This window comes from Sturnus vulgaris, chromosome 10, assembly GCF_052056855.1.
Source record: "Sturnus vulgaris isolate bStuVul1 chromosome 10, bStuVul1.hap1, whole genome shotgun sequence".
NCBI lineage: Eukaryota > Metazoa > Chordata > Aves > Passeriformes > Sturnidae > Sturnus > Sturnus vulgaris.
The window spans coordinates 5,755,357-5,764,336 of record NC_142252.1 but is presented as its reverse complement, the minus strand read 5'-3'; the positions used below and the strand labels follow the sequence as shown (position 1 = coordinate 5,764,336).

Here is an 8,980-nt window from a genome sequence, read left to right as displayed (position 1 = left end):
CTATTAAATAAAAGGATGATATAACTTTCAGCCAATAAACATAAATACCTTCATTTCCTAAAATGTATAAATAGTGAAAAGTTTTGATAGTTGTGCTGGCTTTGTGGATTTGGCAGCCAGCCTCCTTTCTGTGCAGAAATGTGAATAAATACTTTGACTCAGTGTTGGATTGGCATCTTGTACACTGGGTGAAAGAACCTATTCTGGGACAACACTGGGATTTATTGTGTGTTCCCAGTCAAGCTCTGTCCCCCTGGCCTCGTTGGGCATCACTTCATACCAGCCTCTCAGCTCAGTGCAGTGATGCCACTGTAAAAAGAGGTGAGGGGGGAAACATAGTTTCTAGTGTTACAATATGTATCTGTTGCTCTAAAATGTTATTTAAGAGGCAGAGGAGATTCTTAACTGTTATTATTGTATTATTTTTTCTAACTCTATAATCTCCCCTTTACGTCTCTTGACCTTTAAAATTTAGTCCCTGGGCAGAATGGCTACAGCTCCTTCTCATGTCTGGAACTGGTGTACACAATTTTAGAAATTGATTTACATGTACAGAAAGGTCTTTCACGCAAAGCAACCTTTATTGCTGCTTCTATATAACCTTTATTATTATAGCTGTTGTGGTGGATCACTACAGCTCTTCTGGTATTTATCATACAATGTTACCCCCCCCCCCCCCCCCCCCCAAACTAGTGATAATAGCTGGTATTTGCTTGTAAAAAGCATGTTCTGGGAGTTTATAAAAATGGTGTAAATGATGCCTTGGAGAGTTAGCTGGTCTGTTGAATTTTTATTGACCAGAATGAAGCCAAAGATCACTCCAAGTTGTACTTTGTGTTGATAATTTACAGATCTCATCTACTTGTCCTCTTACAATACAACTGCAGTAGTTGTGATAAAACAGCCCCATTTCAAGCCCAAATAAACACAGAAGAAAGCAGTGCTCAGGAAAGGAGAGCTCATAGTAAAAAGAAGTAGTTCTACGTTGTCATGGAAAAGTTCAAGTAATATTTAAGGTTTTAGGCCTTATGCTTGTCTTTTTTCCCCCTTTTCCTTCAAGATGAATGGAGTTTGGTAGTGAGAAGAAGAAATGCATTTCAGTGTATACAGCAGAGAAGTTTTAAGTCTTGGAAGTTGTGCAATGACCAAGTGCAAAGGTCTGAGTTTAAATCCAGCTCCCAAACCAATGGGGAAAGGTAAGTGTGTGGCACAGGCCCCAGTTATGCTTCTGGCTGTGTTTTCCTCTCCCAGCATTTCTACTTTCACAGCAATCAGACCCAAAGGTTGCAGGCAGGAGTGCAGGTTGCAGAGCTTGTCAGTGCACTTCACCTTGGCAAAATGTTATTAGGATGGTCCAGTTTTTTTCCTGTAGCTTTTGTGTGGTTCCCCAGGAGCTTGTGCAGGTCTGTGTCAGCCCTGCTGTTCTAAAGCTGTGCAGGGGCTGCCAGGCAGCTTGTGCTTAGCTGGAAAACAGCTGTGGGCTATGGAACCAGAGAACAAGGTGGCAGCTTTCTCTAGCCCTAGGCCTGCCAAAAGAGTAGAGATCTCACTATTCCAGATCCCTCTGATTACTGGTCTTTTGCCCATACATTAGAGGATAATACTCAGAAAATACACCTAGCACCCAACTCTGGGAAAAGGCTTCTAAGGAACAGCAAATCCTTAGAAACTCCAGTACTGGAAGTAGGAATAAGGGTATTCACCAAAGGATAGATTTTAATGGATGTGAATGTTGTGCTTTTCTTCTGAACCCCTCAGAAAGTGCCATAGTAGAAGAAAAAGATTGCTCCTTCTTTCTGAGCTAGAGCAACACAAATGTGTTGAGTCTCCTACAGCCCCCTGGGATCATCAGCCTGCTCAGGAAGTGCTGAATGAGAAAAACAAGTGCTTTATTTATAGGAGCCTCAGCTTAATTTTTATTCTAGTATATCAGTGCTGCAAGGTACTCAAGAAGAAGCACCTTGATTTGCTCTAACCTTATTCACACAGAACAAGAATTACTGGAAAATGCTTTTTTGGCAACTGGACAAACCCTGTCCATTTCTGCACCCAGAGACATGGGAAAAGGTGAGTGCAGTAATGTCCCAGCTGGAGGAGTAGAGTATTTCTGTGGGAAGAACCTCTGAGGAACATGGAAGGTCTTATCAGCTGTATTGTGCAATCTGAGTGGAGATTTGTGCTAAAGCCCATGGCCACAGTGCTGAGAGGGGCAAAAACTCTGAAAACTTACTGGTTCTTGTCATCAGCTGGTCTAAACTCCAGGCTTGAATTACACTTTGCTGTTGAAATGACAGTATGGAGGGCCAGCTAAATCCAACAACAACTGGTTTCTGCTTTCCCTTTTACAGCTATGGTTTTTAATTATTTTTTTCCCTTTAAAAATTATCTGTTGTAAAAAGAGCTGCTGAACCTTTGTAATCATTGTCTGGCCCCTTCATGTGTGGTAAAAACCAATACTATTTCATCACAAAATAGTTTTCAAATTCTTCTTTGGTTATCACGCTCTTAAAAGGTGTCCTCTAATAACTTTAAGTTTCTTTTCCAAACTGTCTCCACAACCCAGCCTCCCAGAGCCTCAGTGAGCTGGAGTTCAGTGCCTCAGGGCTGACACAGGGAGCTCTCACAGAGGCACAGCTGGAGCAAGTGTGATAACTACAACTACACAGCAAGGCACACTGTGGGCCACGGAATATCATCCTATTTCAGTTTAAATTTCTGCTGAAGAGCTACAGCTTCTTTCAGCCATGAAGGTTATTTCAGCTTGATATGATAAAGACATTTAGAAACCAAACCTTTACATCCTAGCTGAGTGTCCTTTGGGGAGGTTTTTTTTGTTTTTCCCCAGTAGTAAAAAAGGGTTTTAAATGTTTTGGAATCTTTGCTTCATGTTTTGTCTTGTAAAGTAAGGCTGTACATAATTAAATGTATAGTTAACTTTGCCCTTTTAAATCCATTTAATAACTTAAAATCTAGTATGCAGGTGGAGAACGGTTGTATATCCAACTCTGCACTCCCCCTTAGAAATAAAGAGCTCATTTTTGTTTAAAATGTGTGTGTGCAGGTGTGGAGAGCAGTGACACAGCCCTGTGAGCACAACAGCTGTTAGCATGGTATCACAGACTGCTTTGGGTTGAAAGGGACCTTAGAGCTCATTTCATTCCACCCCCTCCCATGGCCAGGGACACCTTCCACTAGCCCAGATTGCTCCAAGCCCTGTCCAACCTCGTCTTGAAGGACTTTTGTCTTACTGAGGCTTTACTCTGTTCCTTTAATTCTGGAAACCCAGGATTACCCCTCTAAAACTCCCCACTGCATCAAGCTGGTCTGTATTTAAGTACATTTTAGCCCTGCAAACACAACGCCATGGACAATTTTGCACACATAAAGCTGGTCTGACACATATGTTAGCAATGTACAAACTACAGCATTTCCCACCAAGTGGTTTGTCTGTTCCATATTTATCTCGCTCTGTACCATGCTGGGTATTTAAGATCTAAATTGTCTTAAACAAAAGTTGCCATTTCAAAGATAGGACCTCGGTTTTTCCCTGCCAGAGCAAAGTATGTTTGTTATTTTTAAGAGTACAAGCTAATCTCATGACTTTTGAGCTCTGATATTTGTGTGGTTTCAAAGCAACACCTCCTGGCAAGCCGTGGTATTGCTTGTGCAGGGAGAGACGTTCCTTGTAGGATGATACATGACAAACCAGGAATGCCGTGGAGCGATAGAATCACAGGATGGTTTGAACTGGAAGGGACCTTAAAAGCCCATCTCATTCCAACCTCCTGCCATGGGCAGAGACACCTTCCACTATCCCAGGCTGCTCCATACCCCATCCAACCTGGCCTTGGACACTTCCAGGGACGGGGCAGCCACAGCTGCTCTAAGAAACTGTTCCCAGTCTAGCAGTGGCCTGCAGCAAAAACTTTTCCTTGCTTAGTGTGCAAATCAGAGTGTGGAGGATGTGGCTGTTCCAGCTTCCACTGGAGGAGAAATAAAATTTGGAAGTGTAGTCCAGAATTCTTTAAAATGAGAGCACACATAAGCACTTAGTGCTGTCTGACAGGTATTGCTGTGCTTTTCCTTTGTGTGTGTGTGTTTGCATCGCAGGTGCTGGTTTGCAATGGACAATGTCACCACAAGCCATGCAGGGCTTTATCCATAAAAGAGCAGAGCCAGCAAGGGATGCTTGCTGTTGTGCCTATAAATGGTGAATGGATGTTAGTGCTCATCTTTACCCTCTTAATTTGTTCTCTTTTCCCTATTCCACTCTAAAAATGACTATAGAAGCAGAAAACAGAAGCATGAAGGGAAATTTGGAGCAGCTTCAGAAAAATTCCTTGGTGCTCCAAGGATCCCATTCCCTGAGCGCTAAATCAACGTGGGTGTCCTTAGGAACAAACAAGAATACTACAGAAGACTTGGGAACACCACAGGACAAAGACTAAAGTTACAGTGTCCTCACTCACGGCATTGCACGTGGTTCAGGCGCTGTTGTGCTGCACTGGCGTCCCATGGAACAATCCAACAGCCTGGAACAATGCAAGGAGTCGGACTGAAAAACAGCAGGCGATGGCTGCAGAAGGCTGAGGTGTGACGTAAATGTTCAGATGCTCATAATAAAACCCACACAGGTGGCTGCCGGGGGCTATTTCTGGAAGGAGATGGTAACATTGTCAATGAAGTTGACAAAAAGATACATGTAATCAATATGTTTTTCTGTTCTCCATTGCAGATTCATTGATGTAGCACTAAAGAAACTCTTTTGTATCCAGCAGCAAGCTACAGTGTTAAAAGTGTTTCTCAAAACTTGGCATCTTAGTATCTAGCTTGGCCACGCACGGCTGTAACCTGGTGTTGAGAGAACTGGCAGGTAATATTAGAATTCTAGGGCTGCTGTCACCAAGTACTCAAAAACAGGGTAAACCGCAAATACCAAGTCGTGGTTTGGCCATTCTTTTCGCACTCAGCCACGAGTCCGGTGCTCGTCTGTCCATGCCGACCCACGCAGGTGATGCTGTCCCAGTTCTGGGCAGCCCTGCCTGCGCCAGCTGGGCTTCCTGCACACATCGCGCCCGGCCCAGGGCTTGTCGGGAGCACCTCAGAACGGCCCGAGGTGCCCGCCCTGCCCGGCCCATCACAGGCGCAAGGGCAGAGATGCTGCGGGTCCGGCCATTCTCGGCCCCTCAGGGGCACGGCCAGGGCTGCTGCAGGTCTGTCCGTTCCCGCCGTACCGTCCATGCCCGGCCCCTCACGGGCACGGCCCGAGGCCGCCTCACGCCTTCCCGCCCAAAACCCGCCCGCGCACCACCCTGGGCCACGCCCACCAGATTAGACCACACCCACGTGCACAAACACCCCGCCCATGTCCCGAGGCCCCGCCCACGCCGCCGTGACCCGCTCGCGCTCCATCAGACCCCGCCCACACGCCTTAAAGCCCGCCCCTGCCCCTCGGACCCCGCCCATGGCCTTTAGGCCCCGCCCCTGCCCCAGGCCCCGCCCTCGCCTTAAAATCCGCCCGCAGCCGGCACGCGCCCGGAGGTGACGTTTCGGGTCCGGCGCGGGGCGGAGCGGCGGGGCCGGCTGGGGACGCGGAGCTGTGGGAGCGCAGTGCGCAGGTAATGGGGAGCTCGGGGGTACCGAGTGCGCCGGGAACGGGGGGCTCAGTGATGCGGGGTACGCCGGGAGCGGGGGGCGCAGCGAGCACGATGCTAAGGGAGCGCAGTGTCCGAGGGACGAAGTGCTGAGAGAATGATGCGCCCCAGGAACGCGGTGCTCGGGGGTACGGGGTGCTCAGGGAATGCCGTATGCAGGTAACGGGGGTGTTCGGGGAATGGTGTGCTCAGGGACACGGATGCTCGAGGAATGGGTGCCCGGCTTTTGGGGTGCTCAGGAAACTCCGCTCCCGTTTGCAGGCGCGGAGCTCTCACGCTTGTATATTTCATGTAAAGAAGGGACTTTTTCCAATTGAAGAGAACGGTCAGAGGTGCAGCCGTGGCCCCGGCCGAGGTGCTGGCGGTGCCTGCTGTGGGGCAGGTGAGCAGTGCCAGGGTGTTAGCGCTGCTTTCCGGGCAGCAGGAAGCGTTTCAGTCAGTCTCCAGATAACCTGGAGCAAATCCCGCCGGAGCTAAGCTCTGGTGTCTGTCCTAATCCTGTCTGAGGGCTGTTGACGACGACAACAAAGACCAGCGCAGGCTTCAATGGTTTTGTGCCCTCTCCAGTTAAAAAAAAAAGTGTAGGAATTTCGATGCTTCTCTCATGTGGCAGAAGTTTAGGAGAGTGGATGGGATAAATTTGGTGGATGCTTCACTTGGGCTATGTGGCTTAGCCCAGAGAAGTGCAGCTCTTAAGTTAATGAGGGAAGGCAGGAACTGTAGTGCCAGGACAAGGGGAATGGCTTCCCACTGCCAAAGGGCAGGGATTGATGGGATATTGGGAAGAAATTCCTCCCTGTGAGTGTGCTGAGGCCCTGGCACAGGGTATCCAGAGAAGCTGTGGCTGCTCCATCCCTGGAAGTGTCTAAGGACAGGTAGAACAGGGCTTGGAGCAACCTGGGATAATGGAAAGTGTCCCTGCCCCATGGTAGGGGCTGGAATGGGGTGAGCTTTAGAATCTCTTCCCATCCAAGCCATTCTTCTTTTCTCTTTGTAGGGAAGGACACTTCCCTAGGCACAATTTCATACTGTGCCTCATTTTTGCTAAATGGCGATTGGGTGTAAGTAACACCTGCAGGGGTAGTGCAATGAAAATAAAACCTTTAGATAAAACAGACAGGAACCTGACTCCTCTCTCATTTGAGCTCTGTGGGAATTTTGCTTCTGGAAAGTGCTGAGACCTTGCTGTGACTTCACTTGCAGTTGTTCTTTTAACCTGTTTTACTGCTCCAGAGGTAGGCTGCGCTTAATATACTGATCTCATTCTCAAAGCAGAGCAGAAAAATAAAGGTAAATACTTTCTGCATTCACTCCAAGACGGGGTGGAGTCGTGATCTAATTGCTCCGAGGAGTCATTTGAGCTGTGAAAACTTGCGTTTTTGTGGTAACTATGGATCTGGAAGCGTGGAATTTCAGGAATGGGTTTGATATTATATTACTTTTGGAAAGGGGAGCCCTGTGCACCTCTTTTCTATCCCTCTGCTTGTCTGTTTTCCTTGCTCCTCAAGTGCAGGTCTAAGTGGTGGTGTGGTGGGCTGGATTTATGTGCCAAATCTACCTGCAATTAGCACCATATGGAAATTGTGTCCATGGAGCTGTGTGTCTGTACCTGTGTATCCAAGAGGGAGAGGCAGCCCGCCCACTAGGCAGTGACAGGGATCAAAATCACTTAAGCTGCTCCTGAAAGTTCCCTGAGGCTACACTTTGCTGGACAGTCCTGGTGTACGTGGTTTGGCTTTTTGGTGGTGTTTGTTGTTTTGTTTTGGATTTTTTTGGGGGATGAAAGCTGCACACTACTCCTTCCAGATGTTCTTAATATCCTCAGCCTCTTCTTTCCACTCTTTCCCAGCAGAAATGTTTTTTTTTCCTAAAAAAGTTTCCTTTTGGGTGCTGACCAAACTGGTATCTGTGAAGGGTTAGAAATACAGAACTGGGGCATTTTTATAATGCTGTCTGTGGTGATTTTCACCTATAATTCCATGGCAATAATTGCTACAACAGATGTTCTTGTTTAGAGAATAAAACCAATTTTTGCTAAATGTAAAGATGGGAGTGCTAACAACAAATAAAGAAATCACAGAGAACAGGTGGATAAAAAATAGGAACAGATGTAGGAAAGAAGGAATTACTCTCAGTTGCTCTCTTTTGGCCTGAATTATATTTTAACAGCTGTTTCTCACAGCAGAAAGCTCTCCATCCAAAAAGATAAAAGGTGAGACTATTGGCAAGAATGTATATCAGGTGCATGCAGAGAAATTTTTTTGGAAATATAAACAGTTTTCTTACTCTCACTAAGACTAGCAACAATTAACCTGGAAAAAACCACTTTTGCTTATTGTGTTATTTTAAAGTCTTTGTTAGTACAGCAGTTTATACTTAGTGGTAATTAGTGCAGAATAAGTGCTTCTCCTTGTAATGTGCAAGACTTTTATATAAGCCTTTGCGACATAGATTAATGGCTTAATTGCAATGTTAAAATACTACTTCTGGAACAAATGCTGAATTTCCAGACCTTGATGTGGTTTGGTTTTACATGCTTTTTGCCATATGGCTCCTGCCCCAGCCCTCAACCTGCTCTTCAGTGTACACAGCCCATTGTTTAGATCTCCTTTCCTAGAAGCATTTTCCTTTAGTTCCCTTATTAAAATTACTTATGCTGGCTCTAACTGCTGTCCCTGTAGAATTTTTCTTCACAAGTTCTCATGAAGAAGATAACTTGCCTGTTATTATTTTTTGTTAGAAATGGCAGTATAAGCTTTAATAAGCGACTATCTCCAATATTCCAGGTGGGTCTCAGCAGTGCAGAGCTCAAGTTAAATATTGACTTGTGTAGGGACTTTGGTCTTGGGTAATCCCTGCAGAAGCTGCAGCCAGGAGAAAGGTGGTGTGGCAAAGATATTCACTTTAAACCACCCCCTGCTAAACTGAAGCCAATCTGGCTGTGGGGAATGGTCCAGAGGAGGCTCAGAAACCCCTTAGTGTCCCCATGTGCAGGGCTGGGAGTCTGCATGATGTGAGGAGACAACCAAGTCTGTACCAGGCGGTGGTGACAGCCCCAGTCTGTCTCTCTGTAGGAAAAGGAGTGGAATTTGGGATCTCCCTGGTGGTGCCACGTCTGGTGGTCTGCTCTAATCTTGCTCTTATTTGTATTTAACTGTCCCTCGAGCTGGAGGGAATTGTGTGTGCCAGGAGCCCAGCTGGTAGGAGGTCTCTGCTCTGGGACCATGGCTCCTACTACAGAAGGCTCTTTGTGCTTTACAGACACGTGATCCCTAGAAAAAATAAACATTTCTCATTCTTGCAGAGATTTGCTCTCAGATATGAAC

The 8,980-nt window shown here is 46.5% G+C and overlaps 1 protein-coding gene across 2 annotated transcripts in view; it reads left to right on the top strand.

The window, feature by feature from the left end:
* The first annotated feature begins 5,546 nt into the window (after positions 1–5,546).
* The window catches only part of MAP3K13 (mitogen-activated protein kinase kinase kinase 13), a 72,190-nt gene continuing 68,756 nt past the window's right edge, over positions 5,547–8,980 (top strand). Inside the window, exon 1 of one of the 2 annotated variants that reach the window (XM_014870454.2) lies at positions 5,547–5,618. The gene's annotated coding sequence lies outside the window, so the exon portion shown is untranslated. The remainder of the gene's footprint in view (positions 5,619–8,980) is intronic. The other variant, XM_088170615.1, reaches the window with a different exon arrangement.